The sequence below is a fragment of the Ambystoma mexicanum genome, chromosome 14 (assembly GCF_040938575.1).
Source record: "Ambystoma mexicanum isolate Mex_15411 chromosome 14, UKY_AmexF1_1, whole genome shotgun sequence".
Classification (NCBI taxonomy): domain Eukaryota; kingdom Metazoa; phylum Chordata; class Amphibia; order Caudata; family Ambystomatidae; genus Ambystoma; species Ambystoma mexicanum.
Window position 1 is genome coordinate 537,396,946 of NC_090940.1, and position 18,652 is coordinate 537,415,597.

The 18,652-nt window shown below is 47.5% G+C and overlaps 1 long non-coding RNA gene across 1 annotated transcript; it reads right to left on the reverse strand.

Annotated features, from left to right (window-relative positions):
* Nucleotides 1-299: 299 nt before the first annotated feature.
* LOC138527321 (uncharacterized) lies at nt 300-18,358 on the reverse strand. The gene is made up of 4 exons (XR_011283892.1): nt 18,325-18,358; nt 15,404-15,436; nt 3,242-3,274; nt 300-333 (listed from the first exon to the last, which is right to left on the reverse strand). It is a non-coding gene; the product is annotated as an uncharacterized lncRNA (long non-coding RNA).
* Nucleotides 18,359-18,652: the final 294 nt, after the last annotated feature.

The window sequence follows — 18,652 nt, forward strand, 5'->3', positions numbered from 1 at the left end:
TGGTCTCACTGAGAAGTGATGAAGCTAAAAGTCTGCTGCTATTGATAGCCTTTTAAAAAACATGTGCCCCATTATTGTGAGCTTTATAAATATGATCCTATTTTTGTTGTTGCTTGTTGTGGAATTGCATATTTAAACTTAAGACATCACTATTTGCCCCAATCTACACACTCATAAGTGAATAATAATAGGTTAGCCCACTCACTGTATTGGAATGTAGTTATACATCCTACGTACCATGCACAAATGCAAAGTGTAACCATTTTTGCAATCCAAATATAGGTAAGAACAAGTAGTTACCAAAGCAAGGGGAGCCTCCACAGGTTGCTGGTCCTGGCAGAAAACAGAAAAGCAGAAAATGTTAGTACATGTGTACTTTATATATGGACAAACGCTTTACAAATTCTTTGACAGAACTGAAAGAACACTCTCCTTCCACTGCTCAAAACAAGAAGATTTTCTCATCATCTTGGAAATTATTTATTTATTTATTGGGCATTTGTAAGGCACTTATACATCAAGGGAATTGTGTTTCAAAACGCTCACAGGGAAAAGGGAGGGGAACAAGGGTAACAGCAGGACAATGGTAAATGAGAAATACAGAAAAGAAAAAGGTGGTCCTACTAGGCCTGTGAACAAATGGATAGTGCAAATGCAGAGAGAGAGAGAGAGAGAGAGAAGGGAGAGTGGAAGAGGGGGGTGCTGGGGATCCACAGAGGGGTGAAGTGCTAGGGAACTCTTAGCAAGACAACCGTTAAATGCGGTAGTCGGTTGTGAGGCAGGCCAGTAAGTGCCAGGCAGTGGTTCCAAGAAGGAAGGGGGTCACCAGCGCATACAGTGAGAGCAGGCTATGCGGCGTGAGGCAGCACAGGTCAAGAGGAGCCCGACGGCAAGTGCAGTGAGAGGGCGGATGCTGCATGGTGATCAGCTAGAAGACCAGGACCCGACAGGACACATAAGGGCTCAGGCCACCAATCACAGCTACTGAGGGGGTTTAGCAAGGGAGGGAGAGTTGGAAGGAGAAGAAGAGGTAGGTCTCAAAGGGAGGCACCTGCAGAGGAGAGAGATCTACCCCCACTCTTTGCCTGGAGAAGCGTCTGATCCTCAGAGAGTTGGAGGTAGCTGAGCGAAGGGCTCAAAAAGTAAGGTATTTTGGAAGAGAGAGTTGGATCTAGTGGGAGCACCGGCCCCAGAAAGCCTTGTGGACGATGCAGAAGGTCGTAAAATTGATCCTTGCAGCCACCAGGAGCCAGTAGAGATTTCAGAGCTTGAGAGATACGATCCCTGGGCTTTAGGCTAAGGATAAGTAAAACTCCTAAGTTTTACTTTCGAAGTATTTTGGAAGCCGAACTTCGTACCATCCTAGGTAAACTCACACCATCTACCTGTAAAGCGAACCAGTTTCCAGCTATGGCTATTTGATTTGAGCTTTTGATTAGCTCTATTAGTATGATCATGAACGCCCCCTTTAAAGAGAGCCTAGTCTGATCTAGTGGGAGCCCCGCCCCACAAATCCTTGAGGACGATGCACAGGGTCTTATTTTATTTTATTTCTTTTTATTTTCTAACATTTGTTATACGCCCAGACCCAGGGGTATCACGACGTAGGTTACAGGAAGCTTCAAGACTCTGGTTACAGTAGAATAATAGCTGCAGGTTATACAAGATACAGCATTGTTTATGCAATTGATTCTATGGTTACTGTAGGGAGTTAGGGTGGCATCAGTACAGATTTCCAACGGTAAAATAGTCACAGGTACAGATACAATACAGATATATCAAGGGAATAGTGTCACTATGGTGGCAGGGCTGCCCCTGGAGGTTTAGTATTTGTTGAAGAGCCAGCTTTTTAACTTTTTCTTGAATCTCTGGTGGGATGGCTTATTTCTGATGCTATGGGGGAGGGAGTTCCATAATTTGGGGGCCGTGACTGGAAAGCTGGATCCTCCCACCCTTGTGCATTTGGAGCGTGGGATAAATAGTTGGCTGCTGTTGTTAGATCTCAGAGTTCTGAAGGCCTTGTTGTGAATAATGGCCTTATTGATGTAGGTGGGAGCTGTCTTACTGATGCATTTGTGGGTAATGCAGAGTGTTATAAAAATAATTCCGGCTTTGATAGGGAGCCAGTGGGCCTCTCTCCTAGTCGTGGAGATGTGGACAGATTTATTTATACCAAGGGCTGCTCGCAGTGCTTTATTTTGCAAGAGTTGGAGTTTGACCAGGTTTGTGTTGGAGGACCCTAACAATAATACATTACAATAGTCTAAATCAGACAGGATGAGCACCCGGGCAAGCGTGATATAGTTTTGCTGGGTCAGGAATTGGCGGCTTAACGCAATAAGTTTGGACGTGTAAGATGTGGCTGATGATAAGGAGTTAATATGTTTGGTCATTGTTAGATTAATATCTAGATGGATGCCCAGCGTTTTAACCTGTCTGAGCATAGGGATACTTTATAGGGGTTTCATACTCAATGTTTTTAGCAGCAAAAGAAATACATTTCTTCAGCATTCAATCTTCAACTCACTCAGCCTCTGCTAAATGACTATATTAGAAAGCAGTGCCCTTATACAGAAGCAATGGTAGACTCAGAATTAGCTGAAATATAGTCATTTAAGTAATAACAAGTGCCACCTGAGAATGCAGCTTTAACCCTCATCACAAGACCTACAGTGCATGGACATCTGCGCAGGCATACCAAGGACAGCAAGGTTTCCTGCGCCTAAAATGAAGGCGATGAGTGGGGTGTAGACGGGGGAGGTGGACTATGGAGTAACAGAGGTGTCCTCCACATAAGAGCAGGTTGCAGAGGTGGAGCAGCCCCAAGAATGGTGCTTTTCTGCACTGCCAAAGGCAGGCCCAGGAAATCGGTTGTTAGCAAATCTGGCCTGCCGAAAATAGATCATATGATCTAGTTAACACGCAGTCCCCAAATGCTGAGTGGTCTCACTGTGAAATGATGAATCTAAAAGTCTAAAGCTATTGATAGCCTTTTAAACTACATGAGTACAATCGTTGTGAGCTTAATAAATACAGACAATTTTCTTTTTTTGTATGTTGTGGATATGCATATTTACTCTTAAGACAGCACTATTTGCCCCAATTGGCACACGCATAAGTGCCTAAGAATAGATTAGACCACTCGATGTATTGGCATTTAGTTTATAGATCCTATGTTCCGTGTACGACTGCAAAGTGCAACCATTTTGCAATAAAAATATAGTTAAGAACAAGTATTTACCAAAGCATGGGGAACCTCCACAGGTTGCTGGTCCTGGCAGAAAACAGAAAAGCAGCAAATGTTAGGATCATGTGCACTTTATATATGGACAAACACTTTTCTAATTCTTCGACCAAACTGAAAGAACACCCTCCTCCCATTGCTCCAAACAAGAAGCTTTTCTCATCATCTTGGAAATTGTGTATTCATTTATTTATTCAGAATTTGTAAGGCGAAGCAGGTGTGAGCAGTTTGCCGGCAGTTCCAGCTTGCTGGTAAGATCCCAGCACGGTCCTCGGGGCCTCCTTTCATTGTTTTGGTGTTTTGGTGTTTAAGTGCTTTGAGCGTGTTGTTTCCCCCTATCCCCCTCCCTCTGCAGCCACTTCCTGGGCCCCACTCCATCCCGCCTCCCTGCCCGCCTGCCCCCCCCCTATGATTGGTGAATACTACAAGTCCTTCTGGACTACCAGTCGGCTGCTCTCCCCGCTCGCTTCTTTTGTCCAGCGAAGCGGGTGTGCGCAGTTGGCCGGCATTTCCAGCTTGCTGGTAAGATCCCAGCATGGTCCTCGCGGTCTCCTTTCATTGTTTTGGTGTGGTGGTGTTTGAACGCTTCAAGTGCGTTGTTTCCCTCTCCCCCTTCCGCTCCCCCTGCAGCCACTTCCCGGTCCCCAGTCCCTTCCGCCCTCCTTGCCCACCCACCCCCCTTTGCCTTCCCCCCATTGGGTGCTCATCTGGCCTTAACTGACCCTCCTGGGCAGCCCCCTGCCCGGCAGTCCCCCCACGGCTAAGGGCTCCTAAGGCAATGGGCGGCTCCCATGGCTGCGGCTCCTGTTGTGTCTGCAGGTGTCCGCAGGGGATGCCAGTTGCCAGTCAGTCTCCCTGATCAGTCCCACTAGCCTTCCTGCCTACCCAACCTCAGACTCTTAAACACGGCTGTGCTGTCCCCTGTGTTGCTGTAATACGCACAGCTTCTGTATTTAAACTAATTTTGCGCTGTATAAAACTAGGGCTTTTTCTCCCCTTTCATGATTCTCAAACTTAGGTGGCTTCTCCACATGTTGCTGTAATACGCACTGCTTCTGTATTAAAAAAAAAGAAAAAAAACATTTTGCGCAGTGTAAAACTAGGGCTTTTCACCCCTTTCAGGATTCTCAAACTTAGGTGGCTTCTCACCAGTTCTAAAGTTGAGCATTCTGAGCTCTTTAACCTTGAGAGTCTATCCTATTACGCTACTTGATTGCTGCTCGCTATCTTGTCTGCCTACTCTCGCCAGTGTCCCCCCTCTTCCACCTACTCTATGGTGCTCTCTGTCTCTCCTATCTTCTTTAACTGCTTCTCTATCGACTTTCCTGCTCTCCTCACTAAATCTGGTAGGAAGAAGTTTAAAAAGGACATCCTGGTCTCCAACCCAGGCCTCCCTATCGCTAACACCTACACCAGTGCCTCCTCCAAGGAAACTCTCACCGACATCCTCTTTGTCGTGCCTTCACCTGACTTATGGACCCTTCATATGGTCTCTGTGCTCTCTCCTTTCTCCTCTTATCTCATTAATGGTGGCACCCGTTGGGACGTCCTCCTGGCCTCCTTCCACTCCTCTAAGGTCATCATTAATGTTTACTCTAATGGGACCGTCTTGGTCCAAGGCACTCAGGCCAACCTTCACCTCTTTGATAGGTGCTTCCCGCGCCTCATCAACTTCCTTTCTGCTCCTGCTGTCCCCCCTCCCCTTTGCTCGGCTACCTTGCCTTCCCCCTCCCTCTCTGCCCCCTCTCTGGCTCCTTCGACACCACTGCAGGGCGTACCACTGATCTGTACCCCTCCCTGGAAGTCCTTCAAGGATGGCAACCTTCTCCACATTGCCACTCTTAACTCTCGCTCTGTTGTCAAACATTGCTCTGAAATCTGCCGCCTTCTTGAAGAACTTGACCTACATGTCCTCAGTCTCACTGAAACATTGTTCACAGCCAGCTCTGTGACCAGCTTTGACATGCTCCTACCTGACGGCTACAAAATCCTCTCTGCGCTCAGGCCCAACAGATCCGGTGGGGGTGTAGCCCTTATCTTCCCGAAGTGGATTCCTGCCTCTGTCACTCCTACGCAGACCTACTCCTCCTTTGAATGCCTCGTCTGCCGGCTCTCTCTCTCTCTCCTAGCCATTCCCTTACTGTGGCTACCATCTATCGGCCACCTGTTCAGATTTCTTCCTTCCACTCTGAGTGGGCAGACCTCTCCTCCTCACTCCTGGCCTCAAGCACTGAACTCCTCCTTCTTGGATACTTCAACATCCGCCTGGATGCCTCCTGTCCCCCCTCTGGACTCTTTCGTAACCTCTGCGACTCTCTCACTCACCATTCTCCACTCTGGCCTGACTCATTCCGCAGGGCACACACTCAATGTTCTGATCTCCTCTGACCTTCCCCTCTCTGTCCTCTCTCCACTCCTCTCTCCTGGAGTGATCACTTTCTCCTATCCTCCCACCTCACCCTCCCGACCCCCCAGGCCAAGCCACCTCCATCACTGCCACCCACCTTCTCAGTCATCCGACCCATGAAGCGCGTGTCAGTTGAGGCTTTTGCCACCACCTTCTCACCCCCTCCTCCCCCTTTGGCTGACTCTCACCCTGACACAGCCCTCTCCATGCTCCACTCTTCTATATCTGATACTCTTGATATCCTTGCCCCTGTCATGAGAATCCACCTGAAGCCCAAAGCCAAGTGTAACTCCTGGTATGACTCAGACCTTGTCACCCTAAAACGCAAGTGCAGGGTGGCTGAGAGGAAATGGCATGCTTCATGGTCATCCTTTAACTGGCCTGCCGCCTGCTGCAAAGGCAATAACGGCTCTCCGTCCTCACCAAGAAGAGAGCTCATATCCAAGCCCGCATCTCTGCGGCATCTAACAACTCGGCTGAACTTTTTAAAATCTGCAAGGAACTAGCCAATCCTGCCGCAGTCTCTACCTCTCCTGTACCTTCCCAGGCCTTCTGCACGGCACTAGCTTCTCACCTAATTTAAAAAACACAGGACATCCTGTCCTCACTCACCTCCTATCGCCTCCCTCCCTCCATTCCCCTGCTCTTCCTCTGGCCCTTCTGCAGCCACCCCCTCCCTCCTTCTCTGCCTTTCCCCTTTTCTCTGCAGACAAGGTTTCTAGACAAGTCCGATCTATGAAAGTCTTGTCGAAACAGGTTTACCCCTGTTCCTCCAAAACTATCAAGGACCACATCGACTCCCTGGCTCCTGCCCTGGCTGATTTCTGCAATCACTCCTTCACCACTGGAGTCTTCCCATCCAGCACTCCCTTGTGCACCCTCTTCTTAAGAAACCCTCTGCTGACCCCTCCTGCACGGCTAACTATCGCCCTATCTCCATCAATCCCTTTCTGGGCAAGCTCCTGGAGAAACGGCCATCTACCAGCTTAATCTCCACACTGAATCTGTTGGTTGTCTTCATGACCAGCAGTCTGGCTTCAGAGCTACCAGACCACGGAAACTGCTCTCCTGAACATTGAAGGCATGCGTCCCCAAACAGCACGATCCTCCCCGCAATGAGAGACAATGAAGGACTCTCCCAAAATGGGAATAAGGCCAAGACAGAGTGCGGGTGAGCGTAAATGGGAGTTTATCAATCAGAATAGGGCATGCAAAGAACTCTGCAAACTCCGAGAGCGCTCTGTCTGACAATAGCAAAGACAGGCGTATATATTTACAAAAAACGTCATAAGAACCTACACACTATAGGGGGCACAAGTTTAATGGGATTGGGTGGCGACGACTAACTATAGGTGCTGCTGTGATGTGGTTGGCTTTGGCTGGACGACGTCACTGGTCAGCCTCGTGGGTTGGGCTGGGCCTGGCAGGTCGGCTGAGTTCATCCGGACGGTGTTGTTGTGCCATTGTGGCCAGTGTCAGAGATGAATGTCTTTTCCTGACTTGGTTGCCCTATGCCATGCACACCGCAGTCATTCAGTCATTTCAATATTATTCTCTTTAGTAAATCTTCCAATAGGTTATACTACAGGTTAATGCAACACAGGAGGAATGTACCTTGTGAGGGGTCTGGAGTTAATACGTCAGGACATGGTTACCAGTGTCCTGTTCACCGGGGCCATAGGTCGAGGGGCTAAGCTTTAGGGCCTGGGACGGGCGGTACAGGTCTTTCTGCCTTGTTAGAAGTTGTTATGGATGTTCCTCTGTGTGTTGTCAAAGTGTTGGGTGTCCTGATTGCACAGGGCCATAAGTCTGAGATGGTCTGGTGGGTTGTGGGGTTTACGAGGGGGCGCGTGTGTTCAGGCAGAGGTTTACTGCTGAGCTGTAAATAATGCAGGTGGCGGGACGCGGCCTTGGGTGCTACAGAGGGGATTACAACTCTTTGAAGCGGCTCCAGTCTGGTTGGGGGAGGTAAAGCAGTGCGGTGCGGTCTCTGCTCTCATGCCTTGGCAGCCTTCGCAGGGTGGGAGGGGGAATGGCCTTGCACGTATTTCACAAAGGTTTCTCCCTCGTGTGTTGCCGATTTTAGGTAAAGACATCACAAACATTTGAACACTCTATAATACTTATTCAAATCAATACAAAACATGCATTTAAACTTTGCTGGATGCGTCTCGATTATACCCAGTCTGAGCACCTTATTCATACATTATGTTTTGACAACTACAGTATTTAGTTATATGCATATATATTTGCAGTAAGTGAGGTAGAATTAGGATTGGTGGAGTACATAGAAAATGACCCGCCACTGTTCGTGACGGTGGTGGCACATGTGGGGCCTAGACATGCACACATGACAAACGCCTTCTCGTGCATCCTTCACATAAGCCCTCTGTATGGTTACATTCATCTTCTCGTGTCCTCTAGCAGCATTAGTTCAGTTATGGCGCAAGCCCATAGAGTGTAAGTTTCCCAGTGATACACGTAACAAATAGATCCCTGGTGCGTTCCTTTGTTATTAGCACCCAACTGCAATGGTGTGGGCTCGCCATCGCTTATATCATGGAAGCATGCTTTCTTATGTTTATACGTTTTACAGGCTTTTGTAATATAAGGGATTTTGTGGAAGAAAGCATACTTTGCGAGTGGTCTTGACATTAATATATAAAGACTGTCTGCCATCTGATGACCATTTTACTGTTATTTTCATTTCCCAGGCCTGCTGGCCGGGTCATGCTGGGAGCGATGATACACTGCGGGAGGTGAACTGATACAATGTTAGTGTATTACGCTAGCTCATGTCCGTCTTGTTCGTGGGAACGTGCTCGCAGCGGATCTGCCAGGGTGCTGCGGCAACAGGGATGACTGAGACTCTCCAAGGGTGGGGGCCGCGCTACAGTGCGCTGAGCTCACACCATCTTTACCAGACAAAATGGTTTCTGGGCCTAGCTAAATTTTACTACATGTGGGCAGTCAATACGTGTGGGCAATCAATACGTGTGGGCAATCAATACGTGTGGGCAATGTCTCCAGCGGGTGAACCCTCCACCACCTGGGCCCGGGTGGCATGAGGGGACGCCCAATGAGCCATAGCCCTCACCTTGGGAGAAAACGCAGGCGAGGGGGGTCTCCTAGACCAGTCCTCCCTTACATTTCCCCCCTTTCGTTACTTAAGTAACAAATTCTTTAAATCTTCTATCCTCCTACATTCTGCTTCGTCCATCACTGCCTCATCCCATGCAGGAGTTCCTTTGATGGGCATCCATGCTCTGCACACCCCCCTTAAGCTCTCACCTCTCCTGGCGTATTCATCTGGAGTACATGTTAGATATATGCATCCACCGTCTCCTTCCAAATCTACCCAAACTTCCTCGTACCATTCTAGTATACGGGGCTCTTTGATGGTGGTGTGCCATAACTTATCTACAATATCCTTATCGTGGTACATAGGCACCAGTTGGTACCTGGGTGTGTTATCTATCCCTGTTTGTACTTGTGCTTCTTGCATCGTTTTTATTGTACCATGTGAGTTGCCCACTGTCACCATCATCATTGCACCATTTGGTACTGCGTTAGCACAAACTCGAAGACCCACCTGACACAGGCAAAAAATTAAAAGGAGGAACACCACAGCTGGCATCAAAAATTTCACAGTTATTCCAAGCCATGAAGGGACCCAGGAGAAGATGTTATCGAACCATGTACTGTCTTCTGCTCCACCTTCCATTTTCATTTTTTCTCCTAGGTTGTGGACTGCTTCGATCACATGGGACAGGGAGCCGTTCTCTGCGTCTTCAGAAGGTACGAAAGTGCAACGCACTTCCTATTTTTCAGCAAACACCGCCGTCTATCGCCGTCAACAGGTCCAGGACATACCTGTTTTGCATGGTCATCAGTCGTAAAGCGCTTAGTTCCACTTTTATTATATTGAACCCTTCTTCAGTGTCGTTTGCCAGCTGAATCAATTCCCAGCGGGTTATCTGGAGCCATTTTGCATTTGCCCTTGCTTGGACACTTGAGACGAGTGAGGCGAAAAATGTTTCTGCTGAGCTGAATAATCGATATTTGTCTGGGATCTGAGCCAATAGTTCTGATGATGCTTTTGATATGTAATTTGATGCTCGTCTGTTACGGGTCAGCACCTCTCCCTTGCTTCCGGAAGACAGGACATACATTTGTGACTCTGCAGTTGGTTGAGCCACACTCGGCTGAATGCGTTCCTGTGTCCTTTTGCTCCCATCGATGTGGCTTTCGGGTATCACCATTAGGGCCGAGTGCAGAGTGGCCATTGAGCAGCTGCCACTCCATGACGGGGGGAGGTGCAGGTATGCCTGGTTGCCGCATACCCAGTACGTGTCCATAAGGGCCGCAGTCCCTTTTCTTAGATCTGGGATGGTGAGGGTCTTGTTACAGCTCTTGTTTGTTCCCATGGAGGTTCTCCCTTCTCCTTTAAAACACAGTTCATAGTCCATTTCGCTCTGTAGTTTGAAGGGTTTTTCGATGGCGGTTACCCAAGTTAGTTTTGAAATGTGTTCTTTCCATACTGGTGTACATGTTTCTTCTATCCACTGCAATTTCTCCGGTGCCACACCTCTCAGTGCTTCCGCTTTGCACACTACTTCTTCATCCTTCCGCTTGTTATCAGAAAAAAGTGTCCCTTCAATTACAAAAAATGGTTCTTTCAGACATACCACCCCTGCCGGTTTTGGGTAGCACGTTTTCTCGTTCTGCAGCATTTGAAAAGTCACTTCATGTGCCTGGAAGGTGTTCTTAATCCTGCACAACGTGAGATGAAGGAGACATTGGGCATCTATAATTGGCAACTCTTTGGGTAACAGTACTTTGGGTGTACCTGATGCATGAGGGATGAGGGAGCAAACATAACAGCTCTCGTTTGTTGTTTGTTTAGCTGTGGCACTCATATCTGCATACCACTTATTTGTTTGGTGGGGGTGTCGTGGGTCTTCCATCTTATCTAGACCTAGCCCATAGTACTCATCATACTTCCTCCTCTCTGCTTCCCTCTTCCGTCTGTTGTTCTTGTTCCTCATGTACTTCCCAACTCCCTGGGCAAGGGACAAACTAGACCCCCCTTTCTCATCCCCGCCCCCCTTGGCCCATGCATCATATAATATTTCGTGTATTGCTAGCAGCTTTTCCTCTTCCTTCCTGACGTTATCTGGCAGGTAGTTGTTTAGTATGGGGGCAGGCTGGCTGGTGGGGGTGTTATACAACCACGATATGGCAGACGGGTTTCGGTCATTTAAACTGTGGGCATTGTAATTAGATACCCCTGGTGGAGACACTGTGTTGTTCTGCATTCCACCTTGTGGCTTTTTCCTTTGTAAGATGACAGCACTGGATGGTGTGGTATGATACCCCCATACAAGTTTAGTTCCGTCCCATATCAAAAAATCACCTTCCCTTGTATTGACACTTGTAGTTGTATTGGGTCCAGTAGTGCTGTGAGGACCTGCTCTCCAACCTTGACTCCAACATCCTGTGTGTCCTCATCCTGCTTGATCTCTCTTCTGCCTTTGATACTGTCAACCATGCCATCCTGCTCAACCATCTCCTTGATAACCTGGGTATCACTGGTCAGGTTATGGCGTGGCTGACCTCTTTCTCTCCAACCGACCCTCCCAGGTCCAACTTGGGTCCTTCCTCTCCGATATCTTTTTCTCTACCTGTGGTGTCCCCCAGGGATCTAACCTCTCTCCCTGGCTGTTTAACCAATACCTAGCACTCCTAGCCCACCGCATCGCTGCTCTCTGCCCCAATTTTCAGTGCTATGCGGATGAAACCCAGCTAATTTTTAGGCTACCCTCGGCCTCCTCCTCTCCTTCCCTCATCTCTGACTGCCTGTCTGCTATCCAGGAGTGGTGGGTCGTCAATTACCTCTGCCTCAATGCCAGTAAGACTGAGATTTTACTCATTGTCACACCCACTCCCTCCTTCCCTGCAGCTCACTGGCTGGCCTCTCTTGGCCCTCTTCCTGCTCCCACCTGCAAGGCTAAAAACCTTGGAGTCATCTTCGACTCCACACTCTCCTTCTCTCCTCACATCTCTGACGTCTCTAAGAAGTCACACTACCAGCTACACCTCCTCAGAGGTATTCTTCCTTTCCTCTCCTTCCCCCAGAAGTTCACCGCCTCCAGAGACCTAGTTCTCTCTAGGCTGGACTATTGTAACAGCCTCTATCTAAATCTGCCTGCCTCTACTCTCCGCCCTCTGCAACTTATCCAGAACAGGACTGCAAGACTTGTCCTTGGCCTCAAGCCCAGGGATCGTATCTCTCGAGGACTGAAATCTCTGCCCTGGCTCCCAGTGGCTCCGAGGATTAAGTTCAAAACCCTCTGCATTGTCCACAAGGCCTTCTGGGGTCTGGGGCCGCATTACCTTCAACTCTCTCTTCCCAAATATCTTCCTTCTTGAGCTCTTCGCTCATCCGCCTCCAACTCCCTCAGGGTCAGTCGCTACTCCAAGCAAAGAGTTGGTGGTAGATCTCTCCCCTCAGCAGGGGCCTCCCTCTGGAACAGCCTTCCTGCCTCTCTGAAACTTGAGGAGAACCATCTCCGGTTCCGGAAGTACCTCAATACCTTCCTCTCTGCTTCTTCATTCTCTCACCCTCTCCCCTGCTGAATTCATGGTTGAAACTGCACTGAACTGCCACCCGTTCTGATCCTGGGTCCAGGCACACCTGCACTGCGTCCCTGGCAACCCCCGCACCTGGGGACTGTTATTCTGTATCCCCACAGTCCCCCCACCAGCACATATGTTGCTCTTACCTTGCACTTGCCACCATCTGGCCGTTACATTTATCTTATTTATTCTACTATCCCATGTACTGCACTTTCCCCTCTCCATTCTCCCACACACTTTTCCCTTTCCCCCTTCCCATGCACTTGCGCGATCTGACTGACACCTGGCCTAGTAGGATAGTTGTCTGTCTTCCATCTGTTCCCCCTCCCTTGCCTCGTTGTGCCTCGAAACTCTTGTATATAGGCACATTATAAATGCCATATCATATCATATCAAGGCGCTTATGCATCAAGTGAATTGTGTTTCAAAGCACACACAGGGCAAAGAGTGTTCCAAGGGTAACAGCAGGACAATGGTAAATGTGAAATACAGAAAAGAAAAAGGTGGTCCCACTAGGCCTTGTGAACATTTGGATCGTGCAAGTGCAGAGAGAGAGAGAAGGGAGAGGGGAGGGGGGTAAGTGCTGGGGATCCACAGAGGGATGAAGTGCTAAGGAACCCTTAGCAAAGCAACCGGTAAGTGCGGAAGTCGGTTGTGAGCCAGGCCAGTAAGTGCCAGGCAGTGATCCCAAGAAGAAAGAGGGATCACCAGCCCATGCAGTGAGTTCAGGCCTGTATGGCGTGAGGCAGCACAGGTCAAGAGGAGACCGTAGGCAAGTGCAGTGGGTTGGCGGGTGCTGCATGGTAATCGAATAGAAGGCCAGGACAAATAAGGGTCCAGGCCACCAATCACAGCTACTGAGGGGTTAATCAAGGGAGGGAGAGAAGGAAGAATGAGAAGAAGAGGAAGGTCTTGAGATGTTTGCAGTATTTAAGGAGGTCTGGCTTAAGACAGAGACGGAGTGGGAGGCTGTTCCAGTGGAGGCAGCCAGCTGACTAAACGGAGCGGCTGCCGCCAGCTCTCTGCTTAGAGAAGTGCTTGACGAGCAGCGAGTTGGAGCCAGAGGATCAGAAGGATCTAGAAGGAGAGTATTTTGTGAGAGCAAGTTGCAGATAGCGTGGACACCGGCCCTAGACAATATGGATGATGCAGAGGGATTTGAACTTGATCCTTGCAGCAACCTGGAGCCAGTGGAGAGGGTTTAGGGCCGAAGAGATACAGTCCCTGGCTTAAGGCCAAGGATACGTCTTGTAGCCCTATTCTGGATTAGCTTGCAGGGACGGATGGAGGAAGAGGGTAGATTGAGGACGAGGCTGTTGCTGTAGTCTCGCCTGGAGAGCACTAGTGCTCTGGAGACATTAAGCTTCTGGCAGAAAGTGAGGAAAGGGAGGATGTCTTTGAGGAGGTTGAGTTGGAAGTGGGCCTTCATAGCAAGGTTCAGAATGTGAGGAGTGAAGGAGAGAGAGGAGTTGAAGAAAACTCGCAGGTTTCTGGTATTCCAACTCGATGGGGGGGGAGCCCATCGAGTTGGGCCAGAATGAAGGGAGAAAAAGGGGAACAGGAGTCCTGATAGGAAGACTCTCAGTCTTGCTGGCATTGAGACAGTGGTCATTGAAGGTACACCAAAACTGAATAGCAGATAGGCGGTCAGGAATGGTAGAGAAGGTTGGAAGGGAGGCCGAGGGTAGTCTGAAGAAAAGTTGGGTGTTGTCTACATAACACTGGAAGTGAGGAGAAAAAGTGGAGATAAGGTGAGCAATGGGGGCGAGATAGGTGTTAGAGAACCAGGGTGAGGGGGGTACAGCCCTGGGGACTGCCACAGATGGAGATGGAGGTAGGTGAGGAGAAAGAACCCAGGATAACCTGAGAGGGACGGTCAGTGAGGAATAACATTATTTGAAATGCGTATCTATGGGGAAATCACCAACCATCGCTAGTACTGTTTGGGACTCTGAAATTAATAACACAAACCATAGCTGCTTCAAAGCAGCACCATAATCACCACCATGATCAACTATCACATCCAGTGCCTAAAATGTTAATTAAGATACTTTATAGGGGTTCCATACTCAATGATTTGAACAGTCAAAGAAATATGTTTCTTCAGCATTCAATCTCCACTCGGCCTCTGCTAAATTACTATATTAGAAAGAAGTGCCCTTAAACAAACTACCCTTAAATGGTAGACACAGAATTAGCTGAAATATAGTAATTTGAGTAATAATAAGTGCCTGCTGAGCATGCAGCTTTAACCCTTGTCACAAGACCTACGTTGCTAGAAACCAATAAACATGGACACCAGTACGGGCATACCAGGGGCAGCAAGGTTTACTCTGCCTAAAATGAAGGAGATGAGTGAGTGTAGGTGGGGTAGGGTGACTGTGGAGTAACTGAGGTGTCCTCCATATAAGAGCAGGTTGCAGAGGTGAAGCAGGCACAAGAATGCTATTTTTCTGTATTGCCAAAGGCAGGCCCAGGAAATTGGTTGCTAGCAGATCTGGCCTGCCGAAAATGGTTCTACGTTATTTCGCCGCAGTATTTTTCATCGCAGGTTTTTTCATTGCCGTTTATTTTTTTGAAAAACTCATCGTTTTTTTTTTTTTTGAGGGGGTTTACCCCCCCAGCTTTCCCCCTTTTTTTTTATTCCCTTACACCCACAACCATATATTTAATTTTTTAACCCCCCCAAAAAAAAAATAAGCAAGTTTTTTTTCAAAGTAAAATCATGCGATGAAAAATACCACGGTGAAATGCGTGTATACCCCGAAAATACATCATATGACCTAGTAAACATGCAGTCCCCAAATGCAGAGTGGTCTCATTGTGAAATGATGAATCTTAAAGTCTAATACTATTAATAGCCTTTTAAACCACATGTGCCCTTTTGTTGTGAGCATAATAAATGCAAACAATGTTGTTTTTTTACATGTTGTGGAAATGCATATTTAATCTTAAGACATCACTAGTTGCCCCAATCGGCACACCCATAAGTGCACAAGGATAGATTAGACCACGCAATGTATTGGCATGTAGTTTATAGATATTATGTTACATGTACAACTGCAAAGTGCAACCATTTTGCAAAGAAAATATAGTTAAGAACAAGTATTTACCATAGCAAGGGGAACCTCCACAGGTTCCTGGTTCTGGCAGAAAAAAGAAAAGCAGAAAATGTTAGTACATGTGTACTTTATATATGGACAAACGCTTTACAAATTCTTTGACAGAACTGAAAGAACACCCTCCTTCCACTGCTCAAAACAAGAATATTTTCTCATCATCTTGGAATTTATTTATTTATTTATTTATTTATTGGCCATTGGCGCTTATACATCAAGGGAATTGTGTTTCAAAACGCTCACAGGGAAAAGTGAGGGGAACAAGGGGAACAGCAGGACAATGGTAAATGTGAAATACTAAAAGAAAAAGTTGGTCCTACTAGGCCTTGTGAACATTTGGATTGTGCAAGTGCAGGGAGAGAGAAAAGTGAGAGTGGAAGAGGGGAGGTGCTGGGGATCCACAGAGGGGTGAAGTGCTAGGGAACTCTTAGCAAGGCAACCGTTAAATGTGGAAGTCGGTTGTGAAGCAAGCCTGTTAGTGCCAGGCAGTGATTCCAAGAAGGAAGTGGGGTCACCAGCGCGTACAGTGAGTGCAGGCTGTGCGGCGTGAGGCAGCACAGGTCAAGAGGACCCCAAAGGCAAGTGCTGTGGGATGGCGGATGCTGCATGGTGATCAGCTAGAAGGCCATGACCGGCAGGATACATAAGGGCCCAGCCCACCAATCACAGCTACTGAGGGGGTTTAGCAAGGGAGGGAGAGATGGAACGAGGAGAAGAGGAAGGTCTCAAAGGGAGGCACCTGCAGATCCGTGAGATCTACCGCCACTCTCTGCCTGGAGAAGCGTCTGATCCTCAGAGAGTTGGAGGTAGCTGAGCAAAGGGCTCGAGAAGTAAGGTATTTTGGAAGAGAGAGTTGGATCTAGTGGGAACACCGGCCCCAGAAAGCCTTGTGGACGATATGTAGCGTCTTAAACTTGATCCTTGCAACCACCAGGAGCCAGTAGAGATTTCAGAGCTGGAGAGATACGATCCCTGGGCTTGAGGCCAAGGATAAGTAAAACTCCTAAGTTTTACTTTAGGAGTATTTTGGAAGCTGAACTTCGTACCATCCTAGGTAAACTCAAGCCCTCTACCTGTAAAGGGGACAAGTTTCCAGCTACGGCTCTTTGATTTGAGCTTTTGATTAGCTCTATTAGCAGGATCGTGAAAGCCCCCTTTAAAGAGGGCCTATCTGATCTAGTGGGAGCCCCAGCCCCACAAAGCCTTGTGGACGATGCACAGGGTCTTATTTTTATTTTTTAACATTTGTTATACGCCCAGACCCAGTGGTATCACGACATAGGTTACATGAAGCTTCAAGACTCTGGTTACAGTAGAATAATAGTTGCAGGTTATACAAGATACAGCATTGTTTACGCAATTGATTCTATGGTAACAGTAGGGAGCCAGGGTTGCATTAGTACAGATTTGCAACAGTAAAACAGTCATGGGTACAGATACAATACAGATATATCAGGGGAGTAGTGTCAATATGGTAGCAGGGCCTCCCCTGGAGGTTTAGTATTTGTTGAAGAGCCAGGTTTTTAACGTCTTCTTGAATCTCTGGTGGGATGTCTCATTTCTGATGTTATGGGGGAGGGAGTTCCATAATTTGGGGGCCGTGACTGGAAAGCTGGATCCTCCCACCCTTGTGCAATTGTAGCGTGGGATAAATTGTTGGGTGCTGTTGTTAGATCTCAGAGTTCTGATGGCCTTGTTGTGAATAATGGCCTTATTGAGGTAGGCAGGAGCTTTCTTACTGATGCATTTGTGGGTAATGCAGAGTGTTTTAAAAATAATTATGGCTTTGATAGGGAGCCAGTGGGCCTCCCTCCTAGTCGAGGGGATCTGGTCAGATTTTTTTATACCAAGGGCTGCTCGCAGTGCTTTATTTTGCAAGAGTTGGAGTTTGGTCAGGTTTGCGTTGGAGGACCTTAACAATAGTACATTACAATAGTCTAATTCAGACAGGATGAGCACCCGGGCAAGCGTGATATAGTTTTGCTGGGTCAGGAATTGGCGGCTTAACGCAATAAGTTTGGACGTGTAAGATGTGGCTGATGATAAGGAGTTAATATGTTTGGTCATTGTTAGATTAATATCTCGATGGATGCCCAGCGTTTTAACCTGTCTGAGCATAGGGATACTTTATAGGGGTTTCATACTCAATGTTTTTAGCAGCAAAAGAAATACATTTCTTCAGCATTCAATCTTCAACTCACTCAGCCTCTGCTAAATGACTGTATTAGAAAGCAGTGCCCTTATACAGAAGCAATGGTAGACTCAGAATTAGCTGAAATATAGTCATTTAAGTAATAACAAGTGCCACCTGAGAATGCAGCTTTAACCCTCATCACAAGACCTACAGTGCATGGACATCTGCGCAGGCATACCAGGGACAGCAAGGTTTCCTGCGCCTAAAATGAAGGCGATGAGTGGGGTGTAGACGGGGGAGGGGGACTATGGAGTAACAGAGGTGTCCTCCACATAAGAGCAGGTTGCAGAGGTGGAGCAGCCCCAAGAATGGTGCTTTTCTGCACTGCCAAAGGCAGGCCCAGGAAATCGGTTGTTAGCAAATCTGGCCTGCCGACAATAGATCATATGATCTAGTTAACACGCAGTCCCCAAATGCTGAGTGGTCTCACTGTGAAATGATGAATCTAAAAGTCTAAAGCTATTGATAGCCTTTTAAACTACATGAGTACCATCGTTGTGAGCTTAATAAATACAGACAATTTTCTTTTTTTGTATGTTGTGGATATGCATATTTACTCTTAAGACAGCACTATTTGCCCCAATTGGCACACGCATAAGTGCCTAAGAATAGATTAGACCACTCAATGTATTGGCATTTAGTTTATAGATCCTATGTTCCGTGTACGACTGCAAAGTGCAACCATTTTGCAATAAAAATATAGTTAAGAACAAGTATTTACCAAAGCATGGGGAACCTCCACAGGTTGCTGGTCCTGGCAGAAAACAGAAAAGCAGCAAATGTTAGGATCATGTGCACTTTATATATGGACAAACACTTTTCTAATTCTTCGACCAAACTGAAAGAACACCCTCCTCCCATTGCTCCAAACAAGAAGCTTTTCTCATCATCTTGGAAATTGTGTATTCATTCATTTATTCAGAATTTGTAAGGCGAAGCAGGTGTGAGCAGTTTGCCGGCAGTTCCAGCTTGCTGGTAAGATCCCAGCACGGTCCTCGGGGCCTCCTTTCATTGTTTTGGTGTTTAAGTGCTTTGAGCGTGTTGTCTCC